Here is a 24,644-nt window from a genome sequence, read left to right as displayed (position 1 = left end):
AAAATTAAAGACAAAGACAAGAAACCGGGAAAAGCAAATGCAAAACTGAATTGATCCTCTTATTTGATCCATAAGAGATTTTAAGTTGGTGGAAAGAAAAGTGATCGAAGCAATTGAGATGGTAGTGACCACTGTAACGAAAAGATCAAAATATAATGATCATATACTCATGTCAGATTATCAAGCAACCAATAAACCCTAAACATATATTTCCCCAAGTGTGTATACAATATACAAATCAATTTTTGATGCGTATACATATATAAGGTTGAACCCGAAACATTGAGTTGCAGTTACACTTAGTAGCTTTGGCCCGAGAAAAAAACAAACAAACATTTGAGGTCCTATTTGGTTGTAGTTTTGTTTTTCAGTTTTTAAAACAATTTTCAGAAACAATTTTTTAAAATAGTTTTCAGAAGAAGAAAATAGGTTGAATGACATGTTTTCCAACATTTAGAAAACTGATATTTGAAAAATAAAACACAAACTGAAAACAAATTTGACCTGTTTTGGTTTTTTAGTTTTAAAAACTGAAAATGAGAACTGTTTTCAAAAACAGTTTTTGTAAACAGGTCATACCAAATAAGTTTTCAGTTTTTAAAAACTAAAAACTGTTTTAAAAACAAGAAACAAACAAGCCTTGAATCGCCGAAAAGTGAACAATTCCATACCAACAATTTACTTACTTAATTTTTATTTTTTATGAAGTTTATAAACAAAACTTAACAAACAGGTATGGAAAATATCAACCCAGCACTCACCTAAAAGTATATGTTTGTTTGTACTCCATGTAACCAAAAAAAAAAAAAAACCAGAATCAACGTGAATGAAGCACATAAAATTAAGAAAGAAAGCCATAAACAACCGCAAAATATCATTATAAACTTGACAGAATATACGTTCTCTTCAACTCATCAAACATAAATCCTAATAATCTTTTTTTTTTTGTCTTGACCAAGGTATCCCCACAGCCGACAGCCGTGAGACTAATCTCTCGTCTCACGGTCAGCGTACTAAGCGGTAGGGGCTGGCCAAGGAGTTTTCTCTATTCGCAAGAGTTGGGATTCGAACCCTCAACTACTTGCTTAAATGATGAAGTGTTGAACCACTACACCACCCCACTTGGTTAAATCCTAATAAAATCTGCTATGAAGATTTTAGAATAAAATTCACATGTCAGACTTTCAGAGATTTTCAAATCCTAATAATGTAACAGCCTGATACCAAAATTCACTTGTCATTTGGACATTTTATGATGGAGTATAACAAATGTACATTGTTAGGATAATTGACGAAATAGAATTAGTTAGAATTTTTTTATTCCTATTTTACCATTATTATAAAACTATGAATCATGGGAAATTGTTTTATTTTTCTACACGTAAAACTTCAACTAAAAGTCTAAAACCTTTCATCTAAATATGCACCCTCCAAACACTACCTTTGAATAAAATTTCATGAATGATAAGTATAATAATAAATTAATAATCCTACAATAAGATGGATAGCAATTTTTTATCCATCCTTCCTTCACGTACCATAAATACTAATAGTTGAAAAATCATTCTGTAATAATTGAAATTTTGTTTGTAATATCTGATTCTTGCCAATTATAGCCAACACTTCTTTGCAGGATTGTCAAACAGGTTCATAATAGTCGCAACAAAAGTTTGATTGTTGAGTATTCCCTCACAAAAACAAGATATGTTGAATAAGAAAAACGGGAAGATATTCATGCAGTTGCAGCCAAATAAAGCCAACATGAAGGGAGAAGAGAAACGTGGAGTTATGGAGGGAATTACAAAGGGATAAAATAGTATTTCAATAATTTTATTAAAATGATCAGTTTATTGTTCCATTCCTTTCCACCCAAATTTGGGGGGAACAAATTTGAGGGATAACAATGGAACATCAGAACATGATGGAGCTTGGACCATTACTTACTATTGGTTCCGTCCTATTTAAAAAAAAAACAAGCAATGGATCCCTCTCCCACTCCACTCCGCTCCACTTCACTTCATCCCCCTCCCTCAATCCAAGCCCTAGTAAAGGGGTCAACAACATTATCATCAGTAAGCACTTTGCATATTCTCACATCTCTATCAACCCATTGACCCATCACCACAGCAACATGCACAAGCAATAATATAATGAGCAGTGAACTCTGTTCTTGTGATACATAATTTGAAGCTGTATTATTATTATTATCATCATAATAACAAGTGCCCTTGCAGCAGATCAGTATAAGCCCTTGCATTCACACTGACGAGATGATTTATTTTCATCAACCTTCCTCCCAGTCAACGTCATCATCTTCTTCGTCATCATCTGCTGGAACTTCATCAGCTTCAATATTCAAATCCACCTTGTAACCTGCATTTCCATTGCCTTAAAAAAAAACCCAGAGCAAATGTGAGCAGATGTAAACCAAAGGAAAGAAAATAATCAAAGGAGGAACCAAGTTACAAGCTTAAAAAATACAAGATTCAATCCACAGTCAATTCAGAAAAATAAGGTGGTATTCGGATCAATAGTAAACAAAGTTATACTCTCATCAACATTTTAACATCTGGCTCTCGTGGAAAACAAGTTTTCTACAGTGTTTTATCAATTTGCAAAACCAAGTAGCAAGTCACAGAATATCATTGAAATTTGACAGACTCATAGAAGTTAATTGGTCTGTGGAAATAGAGTAAAAGGCTTATTTCATATTTATAATTACTAGGGAGTTGGGACACATTTCTTGTCATTTAAATTTTAAAGTTCCTGCCATATTTTTTGAAAATATTACTTTCTGGAACCAACTTTTATACTGGTCCAACTAACAGTCTAACACTAGCCAGTCAAATATGATTTAAAGTTTAAACCAAGGATTTAGTGTGTTTGTTTAAATGTTTGGGGAATGTAAACGGGAGTTTGCCCAATCCAACCCCTCACATCCGTTGACTTTTTTGCCTCAGCATGTGTGCGAATGGACTTTGGGGAGGGAACCAACGGATAAACAAACAGAGCCTTAAGAGGTGAAGTGAATCATTTGACATTTCAAAACACAATTGCAGAAGCAAATGCAACCATATTACACTGATTGTGGACTGCATTAGTTTGCAATGGCTGCAATGCAATGACTATAAATACAGCTTGAAACCATAGGCCAAAACAATGAAAGGCTGGTGATAGAAACCAGAAATTGTAGTTGTATTATTGAAGAACCCTAATCCCTAATTTGGGAATTAGAGCAAGTTACATGAAAGAGATGCCAAACACTCTTCCTAAATCTAGAGAGAAACCCAATGCTCTCTCCAAACCCCAATTCTAACAGAATACAAAAGATAATCCCAAATGACTTTAACACTCTTATTTATAGTCTCACACACTAACTCCCTCCCCAAGTAACTAACTAACCGTGAGTTCCTATCAATACTCCCCCCTGAAAATTCACCTTGTCCTCAAGGTGAAGAACTGAATGCAAAAGGGGACATATGAATATAAGCTATAAACATGAACAGCTATTCCAAACACCCAAGAGTGGTGATCACATCTTCCACCCGGGTCCCATAGCCGAAAGCAAAAAGTCCAAAACATGTATGACTTGGGAAAAATCTTCACTGTCCTGGAACTAATGTGGCTTAAGTCCCATTGCTGGAAAAACAAGTAGCAGAAATTCCAGTTGATGCAAAGAGGTTGAAAGAGTACTGTAGCAGCATCTTCAAAAGCAAACCCAAGTATGAATGAATTGAAAGGCTTGTGCCCATAACAAGCCAGCAAGCTCTCGAGTAGATCGTTACTTGAATCAGCACTAAAAAGTCCTCCATGTGACCCAAATTGGAAGAAGTTCCTACTTTCACACATATGTTGATGCTTCCAATTATGCACTTGTTTCCAAACCCAGATATAGAACACAACACTTTGACAACCCAAACTGTGAAAACCAGCAGCTAACTCAGCTGAATCCAAGCCCTTTTCATGCACAGTCCAAAATTCTACCTCTTGAGCCCACCTTCTAATCTGGGCATGACCCACCTTTAGCATAGCATCACCCTCAACAGTAGTGAAAACCTGAATATAGGGATCTAATGAATGCCAAATTATCAAAGGTACTCTAGTGTGATCAAGGTGGCAAAGGAGCAATATGATATGGGAAGATTGCTGGTTCCTATCCTTCATTTTAGTCATTGTCATTACTTTAGCCATGTCTTGGATACAAATAGCATAATCTCCCCATTTCCTTGCCATTGTGGCTGTGACAATTGACTCATCATCATGGTTCCCTATATTGCTGAAAAGTTGATACTTGAACTCAACAGGGAAATAATCACAATCAAAGCTGAAGTATAATTTTGACACAGCAATTCCATCCTCTTCAATGCCCACACTCGTAGTCAACAACATAGTTCTCTATAACTCTTTGAAATGAGTTCCAGAAGCTGATAAGTTGGCCCAAACTATTAGTTTGACTCCACTATTCTGTTGTAAGGCCCAATCCCCCCTTTTAGTGTTTTGGGATTGTCCTATTCTCTTAGAAAAAATGTTCAACTCAGACCCAATCCTTGCTGGCCTCGTCTCTGTTTTGAAATCATTCCAGAAACAGTACCACTCACACATGGTCACAGTGATCAGTTTAGCTTGTCTCTTATCTTCCACTCTCCCTTTGTTCACCACACAAATAGTTGATTTCAATGAATTTAGTGGCAGAAACGGTACCTGCATGCTTGCTCTCACCAAACTCACCCATTTGCTGTTCCCTCCTTGAGCTGCTAGCAAATAACTCAAAGACTTTGCCATCAAGACACCTGGATCCCACTGCAAATAGCTTTTAAACCAAACATATATTCCAAGGTTTTCAACAACTCCTGCTAGTTGAATTTGGCACAGAAAGTCCAAAATTGTCTGGGCCTTTACTTCCTGCCAACATGTAATCATTGATTCCAAACCAGTTTGACAAATCAGAAACAACACACATGACTCACCTATCTCCTTCACACTTGCTATCGTAAGTCTGTTCCCCAAAGCTGCAAACTGTGGAAGAGAGTCACAGATCAGAAGGTCCATCAACAGAAGTGGGTTTACCTTGTCTTCCAGCAGAACTCTGGCCACCGTACATCCTTGGTTTGGTGGTTTCGCCGGTGAACGAGAATCCTTTGCCAACAATTCCCGGTCTGGCGGTTGCGGTGGTGGGAGTGGCCTCGCCACCCTCCCTCGATGAGTCTTCTTTGATGGCATGGAGAATCGACGGAATCCACTACCATTTTTGAATTTCTGGGTCCTGCTACTCTCTACCCCCAATTTCAGTATTATTGTTCCGTCGAAGAACCCTAAATCAACAATTTGGGGATAAACGGCGAATCCTTCCTTCTTAACACCCCGAAGGTTGCAATTCTGTAATCCTTCCATTAACGAACCTTCGATTGCCGTTTGATTCCGTGTCGCAATTGCTACTCTCACCCCACCATATCTTCCTTCAACCTCTGTTTCAGAATTGAGGTTCTGAATCGCCTCCGCCACCGCTGAATCTGTCGTCGTCGCGGCCTCAAAATTCGCCGGCGATGCCTCCCCCGCTACTCGCTCTTCCTCCGCCGCTTCAAGATTGGGTCTTCGCAACGGCTCCTCCGCCTCCGCTGCTACTCGCTCTTCCCCCGTCGTCTCCAATTCACCCTCTGTTCCAAGATTCGGTTTCTGAATTGCAGAAGTTGATTCTTCTTCTTCTTCAGATGCTTGCCCAACCACCACTGCGACTGGCTCTTCTTCCGCTGCGGTCTCTGTTCTTCTCGGCGATGCCGCTGTTCGCTCCGCTTCGATTGCCGCCTCTGATTCTTGCCTTTCTTGTTCCATCTTCTGCCTTCTTTCTTCAAGTTCCCTCCACTGATTCTTCATTGACTCTAGTTCCCTTCTGCTCTCAGCAAACTCCTTATGCAATTCCTCTACAAGAGCAAATATCTCCATCCTTTCCTCACGTGAAAATGAATCCATGAATCCTCTAGCCATGGATGCGGTTGAATGTTCTTGTTGGCCAGGGCACCTGAATCGGTGCTCTGATACCAATGATAGAAACCAGAAATTGTAGTTGTATTATTGAAGAACCCTAATCCCTAATTTGGGAATTAGAGCAAGTTACATGAAAGAGATGCCAAACACTCTTCCTAAATCTAGAGAGAAACCCAATGCTCTCTCCAAACCCCAATTCTAACAGAATACAAAAGATAATCCCAAATGACTTTAACACTCTTATTTATAGTCTCACACACTAACTCCCTCCCCAAGTAACTAACTAACCGTGAGTTCCTATCAGCTGGAAACCAGCCTAAGCAAACTAATTAAAGCCAGTATTAGTTATTGGATGACGTGAGAACAAGGGTGGAACCATTATGAACATTTTTTATTTTATAATGGATTTAAAAATACTATACAAAATTATAGTAAAAAGAATATGATAGCCTAAAAAATACATTCCAAAACAAGGAAAGTACTAATAGATCTCAACCACCCAAATATTCACAAAAAATTCATGGTATTTATTTTGTTCAAAGAAAATAAAAATGAACACAAATAGCATATACCATCTCTGCTTATTGCTTAATGAATTAAAATCAAGGCTTAATTGCACATTTGCTCCCTCATCTTTCACCGTTGTGCGAAGTCCCTCCCCCATGTTTAAAACGAGCAGATTCCCTCCCTCATGTTTCAAATTGTGCTGCCGTTAACTTTCCATCCAATTGTTAACGGTGATTGTTATTTTCACCCCCCCTTTTTACTATCTGCACCACCTACACTAAATTAAAAAAAAAATTATTTTTAAATTTCTATCTTAGCTTAATCGCACTTTTCTCTTTCTCCATCTCCCTTAACCTTCTTCATCTGCATCCTTTTTCTTCTTCTTCTTCATCATTCAGCTCAAAATCACATCACCCAGCTCTCTCTCCCTTTAAAAGAGCTATCTTAAAAAGCTTCAAAATTTGACCTGGGTTTTCATCAATCTGTTCAGTGGAAACAACAACTACCGTAGGAGATTTAAATTCTATGAACCCATAATAATGTCTTTATTTTTCAGTGCGTCATCAACCAATAGATGTCATCAATATCAATTATCAATTAGCTAAAACTAATATCAATTATCAGTGAAAAGGATAAAACATATATGGTTGAATGCATGTATTTAACTGAAACAAGTAAAGTAACATTAGTACATTACACACAAGAATCCACCAAGCAAAATTACAACACACACACAAAACATTCAAGACAAATAACCAGAAAAATTACAATAACCACTACCCAGATAAAAGTAAACCATGCCAAAAATCGACTGAGCCCCATAACCTTCTCCGACCCATAACCACAACCACCCCCAAGATCGGGAAAGAGAGAGAACTGCGAGATCTGGGAAGAGTTTCGGTGATGAAATTGAAATGATGCTCTCTCTTTACTGGCTCTCGATTTTGAACTGCAAGATCTGAAATTGAATGGGTTTGTTTCTGGTTTTGAGAAGATGGGTTTTGTGAATTTGGTCTTGGTAGAGAAGAGAAGAGACAAATCAGTGTTGCGATTTTGAGTTGAAGGATTTCGATTTCTAAGAGAAATGAAAAGAGAATGAGATGATGATGATGATGATGATGAAGGAGGATGCAGATGAACAAAGGATGAATTCGCAAGGAGAAATAGGAAGGATGAAGGGAACCTCACGTGCAGAAATCGTTATTGTTTTTCACTTTTTTGACTGATTTAGTTTTTTTTTTTCTTTGATTTTATAATTTTTTTTTTCTGTTTTTCTATTAATTATATTTAACTTATTTCATTTATATTTTCCTTTATTTTTATTATTGATTGAGATGTGTGGTTAGTAAATGGATGAGGTGAAAATAGCAACTGCCGTTAACAATTGGATGGAAAGTTAACAGCAGCACAATTTGAAACATGAGGGAGGGAATTTGCTCGTTTTAAACATGGGGGAGAGACTTCGCACAACGGTGAAAGATGAAGGAGCAAATGTGCAATTAAGCCTAAAATCAATATCATAATTTTTCTACGATTTAAGTATCACTATGTACTTCAACCCCAATTGACCTCTGAAACACGGGATTCTCTCCTTTACTTATCAGTGATTAGTCTGTCTTTTCCACAACACTTTTTACCGATTAAGATGATCAGTATTCCTATCATTTAGTTCGAGAAATTGTTGCTAGGCAACTAATAATCTTAAAATTACATATGTTATAAAACTCTAGAAATGGGATCTATGTTGATGCTCAAGCCTATGAAGAATATAATTTTCAATCATGATAGAGAAAAAATCCAAGCAATATAATAATTAAACAGACATGCATGAATGTTTAAACTATATGTCATCTTTTAATTTTGATTGTTAGATCAGAAGCAAGTGAGACTAAACATATATTTGCAACCATGATCAGTCATATGTGCAGGTATTCAATATTTTAACTTAAGGATCCAATTCCAGTCTAATCTTGTAAGGATAAAATGTACCTCCCAGCGGAGCCTCTTCGCACTCAGCACCATCGTCATCTTCCTCATGTTTTGATTTCATGCCAACCTGGCGACTGGAAGTACTGCTAGAAGGATCATCTGCAGCGTGTGTATCTACCGATTGTTGTTTTTTTGCAACTTCTTCCAATTCATGTTGTTGCTTAAGCAAAGCAGCATAATAAGCCTTAAAATACTCATCCTATAAAAATGGGTGAGGAAACATAAATTTTTAGTGAAACAAAAACTTTCTTGCGTTATCTAAAGACCGAAAAAAAATTTATCTTATTTTACATGCCTGTATATTCTTATTATCATCATGCACAATTGTTGATTTCTTCTCATCCGTGTACTGTGCGGCTGTTGATGTTGAAGTGCCATCCATCTTCATTTCCTGCTTCACCTCCCCGCGTTGTTCATTCGTAAGATTCATCCCTGACGTAATCATCCATGGAGGCAAAACCTTCAAAGATGTACTTTCAGTTTCAGACTTGACACCCTCTCCTTTGACATCGGTGCCATTGAAGTCAACTACAACCTGTCAATATCCATCAATTGACTACTTAGTGCTTTTAAAACAATTTAAGGAAGAAATGCTCAATGCTAAAATTAAAAATTACATAGAAAATTCAGTATAATATATCTTGAGAGCAACCAAGGAGTTGTCCTTCACATTCATTCACTTGTCACATATTTCAAGATAAAAGAAAAGGTTAAATCCATTTTAACCAGGAGTACAAACAGTAAACAGGGAGAAAGAAAATATACATAGAACCATGATAATCAAGCAAGTTGGAAAAGCATGTTCCTGATACAATAGACATGTCATAATACCACCATCTGAAATGGATTCTCATGTTAATTTCTCATGACACAGACATGTGAAATTTGACAATGAGAGGATTCATTCTCTACTACCAACATGGTACATTCATAAAGAGATCCTAGTAACATTCATGTCACACCAATTTTCGGTCTGCTCTAGTGTGTCTGCCCTATATATACCAATTTTCAGCTCATATTGTTTCAGAAAAAGTTCATATAATTTTAAAGAGCCGCGCCATCTTATATTCAAAAATAATCCTTTTCAAACAAAGTAAGCCATCTGTAGAAATATACACTTCATGGAAATAATCGAAGTATCATAAAACATTTATTATAAGACACATCTATTTGGCATAAAGCCTCATTATAAAATTATGAAAAATTTCCAAGTTTTTCTTCAAAGTAGATAAAGCATCAGCATACACGACTCAGATAGAAACTCGAACTATTAAATTTTGGATGAAAAATCATGCCATGGTTAAAATACCAAATAATCATCCTCGCTTTTACATATTTCAAAGTAACCCATAAACATAGTCTTCCTATAAGCATAATTCATAAATCTGGGTGAAAGAGTATAGCTCTCAAATTAGTAGATTCTAGCCTTGTAGTATCAGTTAAAGCTACCGAAACTGAATGTAACTCATCTATTATCTATTATAGATCAGCCCAAATATAATTGTAACGGATGTACTCTTCTCACATCAATGAATACAGAAAACACTTCTTCAGTTTCAGATTCCTTACTTTTCTCTCCCTTATTTACTCAAAATTTCATATCACCTATTACATTATAGGTCAACCCAAACCCAAAGATACATGTAAGAGCAGCACCCTTCTCATAACAATAAATACATAAAACACTTCCTCAGTTGCATATTTCCTTGTTTACTCTTTCCCCCTTTTTACTCCGAAGTTTATAAAGACTAGGACTGTCATGTTTAACTGTGGTCCATTTGTTTCTTCTAGATTTTTTTCATTTAAGGTATCATCTTCTACTGTATTGATCATTTGTCCGAATAATATATGACATTGTACCCCCCAAAACAATATGCTTATATATGCTCAAACAGAAATGAAAATCAGGAGTTTTTTTGTTTTATAGAATAAGAAGTTTTATTAAAGGAAAGAAGGAATGTAGAAATTAGAAGAGGATAATATACAATCCAAAGCCCCCAGGGCGATCCAAAAAATTTGAATGTTAAAAAAAGTAAGGCTTCCTGTTCTCTCTCTGTTAGAATGCACAACGCGTACGTTCTGTTAGTTAACCAAATGCCAGCCCAGATGACAAAGTTAATCACAATGTTATCTCAACTACTAACTAATTGTACCAGAATATTAGAAGGTTTAGTTCAAGTTTTGCAGCTATAGAATATTTCAATTTTCAAATAATACAAATTTATCATTGTCTCTCTGTATTTTCTTTCCCTTCTATCATTTTCTCTTGTTTTCTTTTTCAATTCTTGGTTCCTAAAAACTGTATGCCAGAAATGATATCTCCCTTGAAACAGTATAATATTACCTTAGTATCTTCGCTGTAAGGCATTGGAGCTCCATTATATCCCGATAATTTTTAGAATCACCGCCATTGATATCTCCATTAGCTGCGCGCCTTGCAGCACTAGCTCGAGCTTCCCATGCTTGGAGACTGCCAAATTCTGGAACAGGCAAGTCTTTTACCCGACTGAGTTGGTCCATTAAAGGCTTGAGCTGTACCTGCACCAGCACAAGGACTCAGACAATCATCACATGCAAATTAAATTGTACGCCAGTAGTAGCACAATGTAAAGTCCAATAAGCAACCTAGTGTTACGTCTAGCAATTTATCATGAAATTAAGATGAGAATAATTATGACTAATAGCCAAGTTTGTACAAAATTATTAGACTCATACACTGGCTTAAGTTCGCGGTAATCAGTAATTGCCCCAACAAAAGCTGCTTAATGTATATAGGCCCCGTTTGGAAAAACAGCTTAATTAAGCACTTATGGTCATAAGCGCTTATGACATAAGCGCTTATTTATAAGCTATTTTTAAAAATTTATTGAAATAAATTAAAAATAAGTTGTATATAAGCATAAGCTGTTTTTCATAAGCTATCCTGAGTAGCTTATGAAAATAAGCTGAAAATAGCTTATGGCATGCCATAAGCTGTTTGCATAAGCCCTCCCAAACACTGGCATAAGAGCTTATGCTGTCAGATAAGCTCAAATAAGCTCTTCCAAACTGGGCCATAGTATATACTACCATGGACTTCTAGCTCTAATAAGTCCTTCCTCCAACAAAATCAGCTTAATATATATACTAACATGGACTATAACTATTGAGGAAACATATAAAATGGTTTATTAGATTTGGCTCAAAGCCTCAAAGCTTTTGGTTTTTATGTTGTCGAAGAGTTGAACAATGGAAATAAATGGTGAGTACAAGATCAAATAAATCGGGTCATGTAGAAGCGGTTCAAGTCTACCGGTCTGTTAGGAATAAAGGATGCTTCAGCTGCATACACCACTGCACTTCCACTCGAGTTACATCTATTTTTCCATTTCAATTCAAGAGTTCTATGGACATATTACTTTTCTAAGTGTGTAAAATAAAAATAATTTTCACTTGGTTAGGCAAGCATATTCCTTTGGGAAAATATGGTCTGGCATATTAAAAACATTCATTTTGACACTCGTTGACACTAATAAGTAAAATGCAAATACATGCTAATATTCTTTGCACATATGTGTCCATCGCAGTCACACATACATTGATACACCCATATTAAACACACAAAGGAGTAAGGAGACATCTATATCTATAGGCTAAAAAGCACTTTTGACCCCTGATGTTTCAAGTTTGTGCAAATTCTGCCCCTACTTTATTTTTGTCGATGTTTCTACCCCTCATGTTTTCAAACAGTGCATCGTCTACCCCTCCGTCAGTCAGACGTTAAAAAACTAACGGAATGAGCTGATTTGGCTTTTTTTTTATATATTTTTTGGATCTGCCACGTGAAAATTACAAGTGAAATTGGAAAAATGGGGCATGAGAGATTCAAACTTAAGACCTGTAAGTAGCAAAACATGTTAGTTCAGTTACATACATAATTGATATATACATCAAGCAAATTTAATTTATATCATTTCCTTGATCATCATCAACTTCATATACTCCTCTTCATCTCTCCAATCCACTCAGGAACCTCTCATGAGAAGGCCTGACTGACGGAGGGGTAGACGTGCACTGTTTAAAAACATGAGGGGTAGAAACGTCGACAAAAATAGAGTAGGGGCAGAATTTGCACAAACTTAGAACATTAGGGGCCAAAACTGCTTTTTAGTCATATCTATAAAGAACCTACCAAAAGGTACCAATTGGTATGATTAAAATATCAACTAATCAGTGCTCGAGCAGCTGCATATGATAAGTATAATGGTTACATTAAAGTCATAGTAGCATAAACACCAAAGGAAGGTCCAGTAATCAAGAAACCATCTTCCTAAAAATTATCACTTGATGTGGTTAGAAAATAGACCTAATTGGCACTCAAGTAGCTCTAGGTATGATAAATTCTTATGGTTACACTCAAGCCCCCCCACCCCAACAGCTTTTTGACCAATAGATACATGATCTGACCCCATGAAACATATAAAGCATATATTACATGCTAGAAAACTACTTTGGTTAAGAAGTTTCCTAGTTCTAGCAGAGAAAAATGATAACAATCATCCATGATAACAACTTTAAATATAGCGATCCATCATGTTAAGTCACAAATAGAAATAAATAACAGAATAAAATCAAATAAAAACCTCCATTTTCTGAAGCATGTCCTTTAACTTTTCACGCCGTCGTCTTCTTGCATTATCATCCACATCTCCCCCTTCTTGAGCAGCTATTTTATCACTTTCAACCTCTAGTTTTCCATTGCAACTTTCACAATGGAAGTCCTCATCTTCAAAAGATATTAACCGCAGGGCATCCAAAGCATTGTATCTAAAATAATTCAAATTTCCCAAGTATTGAGGAAAAGAAATACATCAATACAAGAAACTATGACAGATTACAATATTCATATCAGTGTATGACAATGAATGACATAAACCTTTTCCCACAGTTCGGACATATATACTCCTGAAGTGTATTTTTGTTCTCCAATTCATCTTTAAGCTTATGCTTCATGCGATGCAGTCTGTACCTAGTCACATCATATATCTGCAATGAAATTTGACATAAGATTTTCTATACATGAAGGGGGCAGTATTTGGCTGTACTGGCAAAGAAAATGCCCGGAAAACAAGCAATATAAAATTAATTTTCCCCTTTTCGGCTTTCGCTGCAATTGAACACCCCAAAGGCACTGATAAAGCTACAATTATTGAATAAGTAGAGTGAAGAGATCGACCTGTGCATAATCTAAACAGCAGTAAGAATGTGTGTGCAGCTTGACCTTTTCTTCTCCCTCTTTTCCTGTGTGTTGACCATCAGCATTAGCAGCTACAGCAGCACTATAAATTTTTGCACCTTTTGCTGTCTGCGGTAAAATCACAGTCAAAAAAATGTACATGACAAATATATTCATCCACAACTCCCAAACATGCCCAAATCTGCCAATGAAAAATATCTAAAAAATAATAAAGCACACTTTTAACAGATGAAAAGCACAAATTAGAAGTGTTAGAGATATGTTTGATTGTCGTGATTCTGTTATAATAGTTGTATGAGTCAGTTACTTGTCGTTAAGTTTGTTGTATCTTGTTACTGATTAGTTAGTTTGTTACAGAGCTAGTAATGAGTTTGTTAAGCTTCTGTTAGAAGCCACACTACACTAAATAGAGTTGTATTCTACGGTACATTTAGTTTTTCAGAATCAATAAAAGAATGTATTTTCTCTGCCAATCTTGGATTTCCTTTTTCTGCAGAGTCACCTTATTACTCTGCTCTTCCACAAAGTTTTGATGTCACCGGACCTTCTGGTGCTCAACAGCCACCTCTGCACATGTTAGAACTGGTAATCAAGATCCTTGAGAGATTGGGAACAAGATGAGAATTCTCCAGAAATGGAGAAGAATCTTATTGAACTGAAAACAGAAACGGTTACAATGATAGAGAGAACCCAACTGAATTCCACAATTCAGTTATGCCAATCCCAACTAACCAAAAGCTGACTAACTAACCAGCTAACCAGCTATTTATAGCCTCTCTGTACTAATTCTACTAATTGGACTTGAAGTCCCTTAACAAACACATTATTACTCCCAAACCCCTAACTGAGTATTCAGTTTATTTATCCTTAGTAGGCCTCCTAACATACACATTCACTACAGGCCTACCTCTAATCCTATCAATACTCCCCCCTAAAAGAACGACCTTGTCCTCAAGGGGAAATTGAGGAAAAGCAGCCAACATGTCAGTAGCTAATTCCCAAGAATTCTCACAAGATGGGAGACCCTGCCAAGAAATGAGAACTTCCAAATGGCCTTGAGCAGTGTTCCTCCATTCCAGCAGATCTGCAGGCTCCACTTCTAATTCATACTCCTCATTGAGCATGGGAGGTAGTGGCTGAGGGTGCTGTTGAGGCTTGAGGGCTGGCTTCAACAATGAAACATGAAAGACAGGATGGATCTTGGCATGAGCAGGTAATGCTAATTTGTAGGCCACCTCCCCAATCCTTTCGACCACCTGATAAGGGCCATAGTATCTAGCAGCCAGCTTAGCATAGGGTCTATGGGCCAAGGACTTCAGCTTGTAAGGCTGCAATTTCAAGTAAACCCAATCCTCCACAGCAAAGACCACATCCCTTCTATGCTTATTTGCATGAGCTTTCATTAAATCTTGAGCTTTAAGCAGATGTTGTTGTAATTCACTTAACAACTCATCTCTATGCTGGACCAGCTGGTTGACATCCTCAATTTTGGAGGGAATGTCACAGCTCCTTATCAAGACCGGTGCTTCTCTGCCATAGAGAGCCTTGAAAGGGGTCATCCCAGCTGAAATATGGTAGGTAGTGTTATACCAATATTCTGCCCACATCAGCCCTTCCAACCACCTCTTGGGATGAGGACCCACATAGCACCTGAGATAGGTTTCCAAGCAACGATTTACCACCTCTGTCTGACCATCAGTCTGAGGGTGGTAAGAAGTGCTGAACTTCAGCAAAGTGCCTGACAACTTGAAGAGCTCCTTCCAGAAATTACTCAGAAAAATTGGGTCTCTGTCAGTGATAATGGAAGAGGGAAAACCATGCAATCTGATCACTTCAGAAGTGAAAAGCAAGGCTACATCCTTGGCTGTAAAAGGGTGTCCCAAAGCCAGAAAGTGAGCATACTTGGTTAACCTGTCCACTACCACCAATATAGTGTCTTTAGCTCTTACCCTAGGCAACCCAGTGACAAAATCCATAGACATGTCCTGCCACACCTGAGTAGGGATGGGTAATGGCTGTAATAAGCCTGCTGGAGCCAAGGTTGCATATTTACTTTTCTGACAGACATCACATTCAGCTATGAATTGCTGAATGTCTTTTTTCATACCCCTCCAATAGAGGAAGCTGGAAATCCTCTTGTAGGTGCGTAGCAAACCTGAATGGCCTCCAGTAGGTGTTGTATGGCACTCAGCAATGAGAAGAGGAATTCTATTGGATGAGCTGGACAGAACCAATTTGTCCTGGAAATGCAATAAGCCTTGCTTGAGGGAATAACCAGAATGAGAATTTGGGGAAACCACCAAGGCTTGCTTGATTTGCTGCAGCTCCTCATCCTGATCAACCTCCTGAATCCAAGCTGCTGTGTCCTCACTATTGATTACAGACAAAGCACAATACATATCTCTTCTGGATAATGCATCTGCAACCTTGTTCTCCACCCCAGGCTTGTACTGAATTTCGAAGTCCAATCCAATGAGTTTCACAGCCCATTAAATTGTTCATCAGTGAACAACCTCTGGTCAGTCAAGAACCTCAAGCTTCTCTGATCAGTTTTTATCACAAAATGTCTGCCCATTAAATAGTGCTTCCATCTTTGTACTGCCTGCACTAGTGCCATAAGTTCTCTTTCATAGACTGACTTCTGCTGTGTTCTCTTTGATAGGCCCTTACTCCAATAAGCCAATGGTCTGCCCTCCTGCATTAGAACTGCCCCTAAGCCCTTGCTAGAAGCATCAGTTTCAATCACAAACTGCTTGGAAAAATCAGGTACAGCCAGTAGTGGTAACTCTACCATGGCAGATTTCAAGGAATTAAAAGCATGAGTAGCTTCCTCACTCCATTTGAAACCATCTTTTTTAGTCAAGTCAGTCAAAGGTTTGGCTAATTTGCCATAATCCTTCACAAATTTCCTGTAGTATCCAGTCAAACCAAGGAAACCTCTCAGCCCTTTGATATCCTTTGGAATAGGCCACTGTTGCATGGCTTCCACCTTCTTCAAATCTGCAGCAACTCCTTGCCCTGAGATGATGTGGCCTAAGTATTCCAAGCTACCTTGACCAAAGCTACACTTCTTCCTGTTGGCCTTTAATGAATTTCTGTCCAGAACCTCCAACACTTGGCCCAAGTGAGAAACATGATCAGTAATATCTCTGCTATAGACCAGAATATCATCAAAGAAAACCAAAGCAAATTTCCTCAGAAATGGTTTCAAAACCTTATTCATTAAGGCTTGAAATGTAGAAGGAGCATTTGTAAGGCCAAAAGGCATTACAAGGAACTCATAGTGTCCTTCATGAGTTCTGAATGCGGTCTTTTCTATATCCTCAGCCCTCATTCTAATTTGATGATAACCAGATTTGAGGTCCAGCTTAGAAAAGACTTGAGCTCCCCCAATCTCATCCAGTAGCTCTTCAATAATAGGAATAGGGAACTTATTAGGAATTGTAATCTTATTCAAAGCCCTATAATCTACACAAAACCTCCATCCTCCATCCTTCTTCTTCACCAAAATAATAGGACTAGAATAAGGACTTATGCTAGGCCTTATTATTCCAGCTTGTGACATTTCCCCAACCAGCTTCTCTATTTCTGATTTCAGGAAATGAGGGCATTTGTATGGTCTTAAATTTGGAATCTCAGCCCCTTCCTTAAGGTGTATGGCATGGTCTTGCACCCTTGAAGGTGGTAGTCCCTCAAGATCTTGAAAGACATTACCAGCTTGCTGCAGCACCTTCAAAAGCTCCTCTGGTACTGCTGTTTCTTTCTTGTTCTCTGAAACTTCTCCTGTACAATGTAGTAGTAATCCCTCCTCTTCAGTTTTCAGTACTTGCATAAGAGAACCTAGGGATAGTTGGGTTTTGGCCAGGGATGGATCACCAGAAATCGTCATCCATTTGTTTCCCTGTTTGATAGACAGCTCCAATTTTCCAAAGTCTGCCTTCACCTTCCCTAGACTTGCTAACCAGTCAAGTCCTAAGACCAAATCAACCCCTTGCAGCCCAAAGAGATAGAAATCTTGTAAGATTTCAACTCCTTGCACATCCAGCATTAGCTGCTGGCATTTTCCTTGACACTTGACCTTGTGTCCATCCCCCACTTCTACCACATATTTGGGGGTAGCCAACACTGGAATTTGCAACTGAAGGGCAGTCTCCTCTGCAATGAAGTTGTGGGAAGCTCCACAATCAATAAGTACTACCACAGATTGCCCCCTTAGAGTTCCTGCAATCTTCCAGGATTTAGCAGTTGTCAGGCCAGCCATGGAATAAATGGACAGTTGAAGGGATTTGAATTGTTCTACATCCATGTTCTCTTCCTCCCCCTCACTTCCATCATCTTCTTCCATGATAATCATTCTCAACTGCTTATTCTTGCATCTGTGCTCCCTGCTGTAAGGTTCATCACATCTAAAGCAGAGTTTCTTTTCCCTCTTGTCTCTCATTTCAGCACTAGTGAGATGCCTATAATCTCCACTTCTGATTGTATTTGTAATTCCAGTATTACCAGTATTAGAAGTTCCAGCTACTGACTCAGTTTTCTTATCACTAAGTCCCTTCGCATCCACAGTTACAACTCTATTAAATGTGTTGCTCCTATTGTAATTTCTAGGCTTAGAGTAATTGTTTGAGCTAGATTTATGCAAGACTGAGTTTTTCTGTTCTATCATCAGAGATTTCTGAATTACAGCAGTTAAAGAAGAGTGTTCATACAATTTTACCTCCACTCGAACCTCCTCCTTCAAGCCATTCAAAAAGATTCCTTTGGCAAAGTCTTGATCAATCTCTTTCAATGCACCTACATACTTCTCAAATTCTTCAACATAGGCTTCTACAGTACTGGTTTGCTTCAAGGACAACAACAGTTCAAAAGGATTTTGTACCATCGCAGGCTGAAACCTTCTGATTACAGCTAGCTTGAACCCTTCCCAGGTAGGTGCAGGATTACACCTCTCCCACCATTGGAACCAGCTTAAAGCCTTCTCTTCCAATGCCAAGAGTGTTGCTTGCATGCGTTCTTCTTCCTCAACTCCTCTCAAAGCAAAATAACGCTCCAATTTGTGAGTCCAACCGTAAGCATCGTCACCTCCAAAGATTGGAATCTCCAATTTTCTCCATCTACTGCTACTGCTACCTTTGTCGCGTTCGGGATTGGAGTCGACTCCGTCCTCAGCTTGCACTTCACGAGCTAGGGTTTCTTCAACAGGGGAAATCCCCAATTTTGTGAGAACCGCGAAGAGCGAATCTTCAATTCTCTTTGCTCGGGCTTCGTTTTCTTGAATCGCGTCTTCAATGCGCTTGGTTCTGGCTTCGTTGAGCTCCATGCGAGCTCGAAGCTCCTCTTTCTCCGTCGAACCTTCGTCTCCGACCTGCGCCACCGCGCGAGTAGTCACCATCTCCAAAATTCTCCCGGCGTTCACGAATCCTTCAGCGGAAGCGAATCAGGGCACCAAGATCGGTGCTCTGATACCAGTGTTAGAACTGGTAATCAAGATCCTTGAGAGATTGGGAACAAGATGAGAATTCTCCAGAAATGGAGAAGAATCTTATTGAACTGAAAACAGAAACGGTTACAATGATAGAGAGAACCCAACTGAATTCCACAATTCAGTTATGCCAATCCCAACTAACCAAAAGCTGACTAACTAACCAGCTAACCAGCTATTTATAGCCTCTCTGTACTCATTCTACTAATTGGACTTGAAGTCCCTTAACAAACACATTATTACTCCCAAACCCCTAACTGAGTATTCAGTTTATTTATCCTTAGTAGGCCTCCTAACATACACATTCACTACAGGCCTACCTCTAATCCTATCAGCACAGCTCCGGTATACCTGCCAGTACAACCAATGCTTCTCCCTCGTGTGTACCAGTTTCTCCTTCAACGGCTCCCTTAGCTGGCTCTGATCCTTCTATGACTCAGTCCACCAGTCAGGTTCTTGCTTCCGCTCCAACCACCATGTCTTCCAGTTCCACCTCTGGCATTTCTTTTTCTTCTTTGGTTATTTCAGAATTCAGAGAAATTAGATGATAAAAATTTCTTTTATGGAAGAAATAGGTAGAACATGTTATCAAGGGCCACAAATTGCATCATTTTCTAATTTCTAGCAATCCATCCACACATCCTCATTTTCTGAGTCCAATTGGTTGTTACCATGGTAGAGTCAATGATGCATATAATACATGGGAGCAACAGGATCAACTTCTTCTCTCCTGGCTACAATCCTCTCTTATAAGTTCTGTTCTCACCAAGATGATTGGCTGCACTCACCCTTGGAAGTTATGGGAGAAGATACACAATTAACTTCACTCACTAGTTAAAAGCTAAAGCCATGCAATTAAGGACAGAATTTTGCAGTACCAAGAAAGGAAATAGAACAATTGCTGAGTATCTCCTTCACATTAAAGCAATGGTGGACTCACTCACAAGTATCGGTGATCCATTTCTTTCAAAGAGCAATTAGAAGTTATGCTTTGTGGTCTACCAAGTGAAGATCAATCTCTGGAGTCTGGTCACTCTGATTAGTGGCAAACGCGGGTTATTTCAGCTTGAAGAAATAGGACTCATGCTTTCACATGAAACTCAAATAGAAAGAAACAAGCAGGATTTGTTTGCTGACCATGTGTTGGGATTTGGAATCCTAACAGCCAAACTAACGGCGAACAACAAGGAAATAAGAATACTCATTTGTATTTTTGATATATTAAAACTGAAAAATAAACGAGAGGGATACAAAATCAAATCCTAATGGATTCCAAAGAAGGAGGACCTTCTTTCCAAGGGTGAAACCGTTCCAAGGGAAAATCCCTCTAAAAACTCAATTACTCAATTCATAATCTAACCTAAGGAGAGTACTCCTATAGACCTACTTATAATAACTAGCCCTTCTAAAGAAATAAAGATAGAATTAACCACTAAGAAATAAAGATCAAGATAGACTTAAGATAGAGATAGACTACTAACTACAACAACAACAAATCTGTAGTGTCTAATCCATATTGAAGATATCGACGGGTTTTACGTAGGCTGCCGAGGCCTAACACAACCCTCCTCCTTTGTCCGGGCTTGGGACCGGCTACGCAAGCATAGGCGGAGTTAGATAGACTACTAAATAAAAAATAAAAATAAACTAAAACAAATAAACTAAACCCCTAATATCTAGAACCCCAATACAGTGCCTCAATAAATCTCACTCAACAAACTTCCTCAAATCAAGATCAAGCTCATACTGTGAAATCTGCCTCACCTAGTTTTCAGCGGCCTCCCACTCAGTTTCAGCAGTACAGCAGAGAATATCAGTTTGGCAGAGGACATTTCACTAGAGGTGGAGGAGGACCCTTTGGTCGTGGCAGAGGCAGGGGTTGTATTTCTGTTCAGTGCCAATCCTCCTTACAACTCTCAAAATGATGCATCACAGCAGTTTCCTTCAGGGATTCAGCAGCCTCAAGAGCAATGAAACTCGACACTTTATTCAATTTCATTGGCAGCAACCTAGAATACCTCAGGACCTCCGGTAGGATTCTACTTCCCACCAAGTCCCACATCAGAAGTATTCACCTCTAACTCCAATGCCTTCACCCTCCCCCATCAACCTCATCAGCTGCTCCTATGGCCTATGTTGCAAATTCTACAACTCCATCCCATGCTTCTCACAGCTGGTTTGCAGGTTTTGGGGCTACTCATCATGTCACATCTGATCCACAACACTTAATGGACTCAGTGAGTATTTCCAGAAACAGAAACTTTAATTATACTAAAACTGATAAATTGATGTATGATGTGGTATCAGAACCTCCTTGACTAACTGGTCAAGTATTTGATCAAATTGATAGAAACCGGAAGTTGTAGATGTATTATTGGAGAACCCTAATCCCTAATTTGAGAATCAGAGCAAGTTACATGGAAGAGATGCCAAACACTCTTCCAAAACCTAGAGAGAAACCCAATGTTCTCCCTAAACCCCAATTCCAACAAAATACAAAAGATAACCTAATGCTCTCTAATCACGCTTATTTATAGAAAACATGCCTCTTAACCCTATAACTAACTAACAAACTACTGACCCCACTTAACTACTAACAAGCTAACCCCAGTTACCTATCACAAATGCTCTGGTGTACTGGGTCCAACCTTAACTCTTTGACTCTGTTAGCCTATTAAGCTCATTCAAACAACTCACGCTAAGTCATATGTCATATGTGTGCCACAAACAAGCAATGGATCACATCAGACAACAGAACATGCCTATTGTATCGCTAATGCTTTTAGGCCAGGAAATTCACAAATTCTAGCAAAGTAATGCAAGGACAAAATCAAATAGTTACCTCTCTCCTATGATCTCGAGTAATAAACTTTTCTTCTTCAAAGAACCGCAGAGTTCGGCGAAGTTGTTTTGTATGCAATTTGAGGTCCTTTGCTAAGTCTTCTTCTCTAACCCATTGTCGTCTGGAATAAAATAAACAGAAGACCAATACAATGAAAACTCAAACTAACTAAGTTAATAAATGCACCTGCTATTTTTCAAATACACACTCAACTTTAAACTCCTATCATTTTTGCTTTGCCTCACTACCGCCATCATGTTACACAGTATTCCAGACTCAACAGAAGTTAAATATATAATCCATATTTTCATGACTGCATGCTTAACAAACCCAGTTTCAAAGTTCACTGGTTTTGTCAATCTGATTTACAATTGTCTCTATTTAACTCTAAACTTCAATTGGTTTATGTTTTCCTTCCTTTGTACTTTCAGATATGTACTACATTCAACAGAAAGAGTAAATCTAGCAAGGCAAGTGTATGTATTTTTTATGATGACAGAAGTTTTAATTGAAGTGAATGTTGTATCATATTTAATATTGTATATCATATCATGGAGTCACTATTCATACGCCCCTATATGAATAAGACAGGCAAATCTTAAAAGGCTGAACCTCGTAAGCGCATCAAGAACCACAACAGCAATTCCTCTGTTATCACTCCTTCCCGATTTGGGCTGATTATCTCCTTTGCTGGTAAGATCATCATAGAAAGCCCTCGCCGCTAGTTTAACCAGCCTAAACAAATTCAGGAAAACAAAATTAACACTTCCAAGTCACAATTCGAATCTATTTACGATGCCCATAAACTGGAGAGAGAAACCCGTACTTGTTATAGGGCTCAATCATATTGCATGGACCTGGTTTAGTACAGTCACCAAGCTGTTGTCGTCGTTGTTGGTTCGCTCGATTGAATCGAAGCGCACACAAGGGAGCTCGAGATAAGTTTGGGGCTGGGGATCACATTAATATTTTATTTTACGTAAAAATTATTTAAGTTCTAGTCCTGCGGGCCAGGCTGGCCCGCCACGACTTGTCAAAAGCGTGGGCTTAAAGTGAGACTTGGGTTGAATTTCCCATTCCAACGGGAAAAAAGGCAAGTAAAACTCATTTTGCCACCTTTACTTGCGGGCAGTGCCATGTTGGGGTTCAGACATATATAGGGATGGCAATGTAGTCCCCGAGGGTTAGCTCAAGTGGTAAGAGCTAGGGGACATAAGGGTGGGGAGGGGAAGGTCCAAGGTTCGAATCCTGGAAGGGAACTTTGAAGGGAATTTCTAACTTACTAACAACTAACCACTAACATTTGTCTATCAAAAAAAAAAAAAAGGGATGGCAATGTAACTTGAACGTGTGAGGATCCGTCGAACCCGACCAGATGAGTAAAACTCGATATAATTTGGTTTGTTAACAATTTAGTTATATTTGAACAACAAGATATTATATTTTTATGAAAAAAAATATAAAACGGTTTTTCATAATAAAATAATATAAGTTGCGTTTTGTTTTGCAAAAAAATCTATGAGTCAAGTTAAGTTAGGCAGTGGCGGAGCCAGCAATTTAATCGAACAGGGATCAAAAATGAAAATAGAATTGTCGCAACAGAAAAAATTTCAAACATAATTTGGAATCATTAAAAAGTTTGACCAAGTTTGGAATAATTTCTCAAAATAAAGTTAGAGTTGATTTGGTTAAATGGAATATCACGTAAATTTTGAATGAAATTTTAATTTTGTGAAGAAAACTTTCATAGTGTGAAAGCATTGTTTAGTTTTCAATGAGTATTTTACTGGGCTTGATATTGTGTTGACTCGTGGAAGAGAAGCTTTTGATTTGCAAAAATGTTTAGTAGGAACTCTTCCATCTATTGGGCTAATTTTTAAGAGATTTACAAAATCAGGGGGTGGCCATGGCAGGAGCAGGCCACCCCTGCCTCCGCCCCTGAAGTTAGGGCTTATCAAAAAAAAAAAATTAAGTTAGGACATGAGTTTGAGGTTACAATGGGTTTGAGTAAACCCAAAACCCTACGAGTTTGAGTTCGGGTTTCGGTTTGGGTTGAGTATGAGAGTGCAGGTTTGGGTTTGAAAAAGGCTAAACCCAAGCCCGACTCGTTGTCATCCTTACCGACATTGAGAATTTTTATATCTTATAAGTAAAAGATTTAGAGGTCAAATCAGGCATGAGAGGGATATATCATATCACCCACAAGGAAGGGTCTAAGGGTAACTGAATAGTAGAGTCATCGTCTCCATGTTGTCTATTTTTAATTTTTTATATATTCATTGTCGTTCCAAGTCCTGAGGATTGCGAATGGACCTTATTGCAGTAAGTAACAGTTGTTAATAGCAGATAATGAGATAAGTCAAGATAAGGTGTACACTTTTTAAATTGAACATTTTCTATAAATGAAAATTATGCTGTAAAATTTTATTCAAGAATACTTCAAAACTGATTAGATACCAACTTAGTTCTCAAAGAGAAAGAGGCTTGTTTGATTCTCCAAATTTTGTTTTGTAGCTTGCATAAACTGAACATGCATGAATGATGAATGATGAATTGAACATGAGTATTAACATATTTGGCTTTGGGAGTTCACAAGGCTTGATAAT

At 38.2% G+C, this 24,644-nt stretch overlaps 1 pseudogene; it reads right to left on the bottom strand.

The window, feature by feature from the left end:
- Positions 1-1,798: 1,798 nt before the first annotated feature.
- On the bottom strand, positions 1,799-23,011 carry LOC130738280 (uncharacterized; annotated as a pseudogene).
- Between the last annotated feature and the right edge of the window lie 1,633 nt (positions 23,012-24,644).

This window comes from Lotus japonicus, chromosome 2 (genome assembly GCF_012489685.1).
Source record: "Lotus japonicus ecotype B-129 chromosome 2, LjGifu_v1.2".
Classification (NCBI taxonomy): domain Eukaryota; kingdom Viridiplantae; phylum Streptophyta; class Magnoliopsida; order Fabales; family Fabaceae; genus Lotus; species Lotus japonicus.
This window is presented reverse-complemented; position numbering and strand designations above follow the sequence as displayed.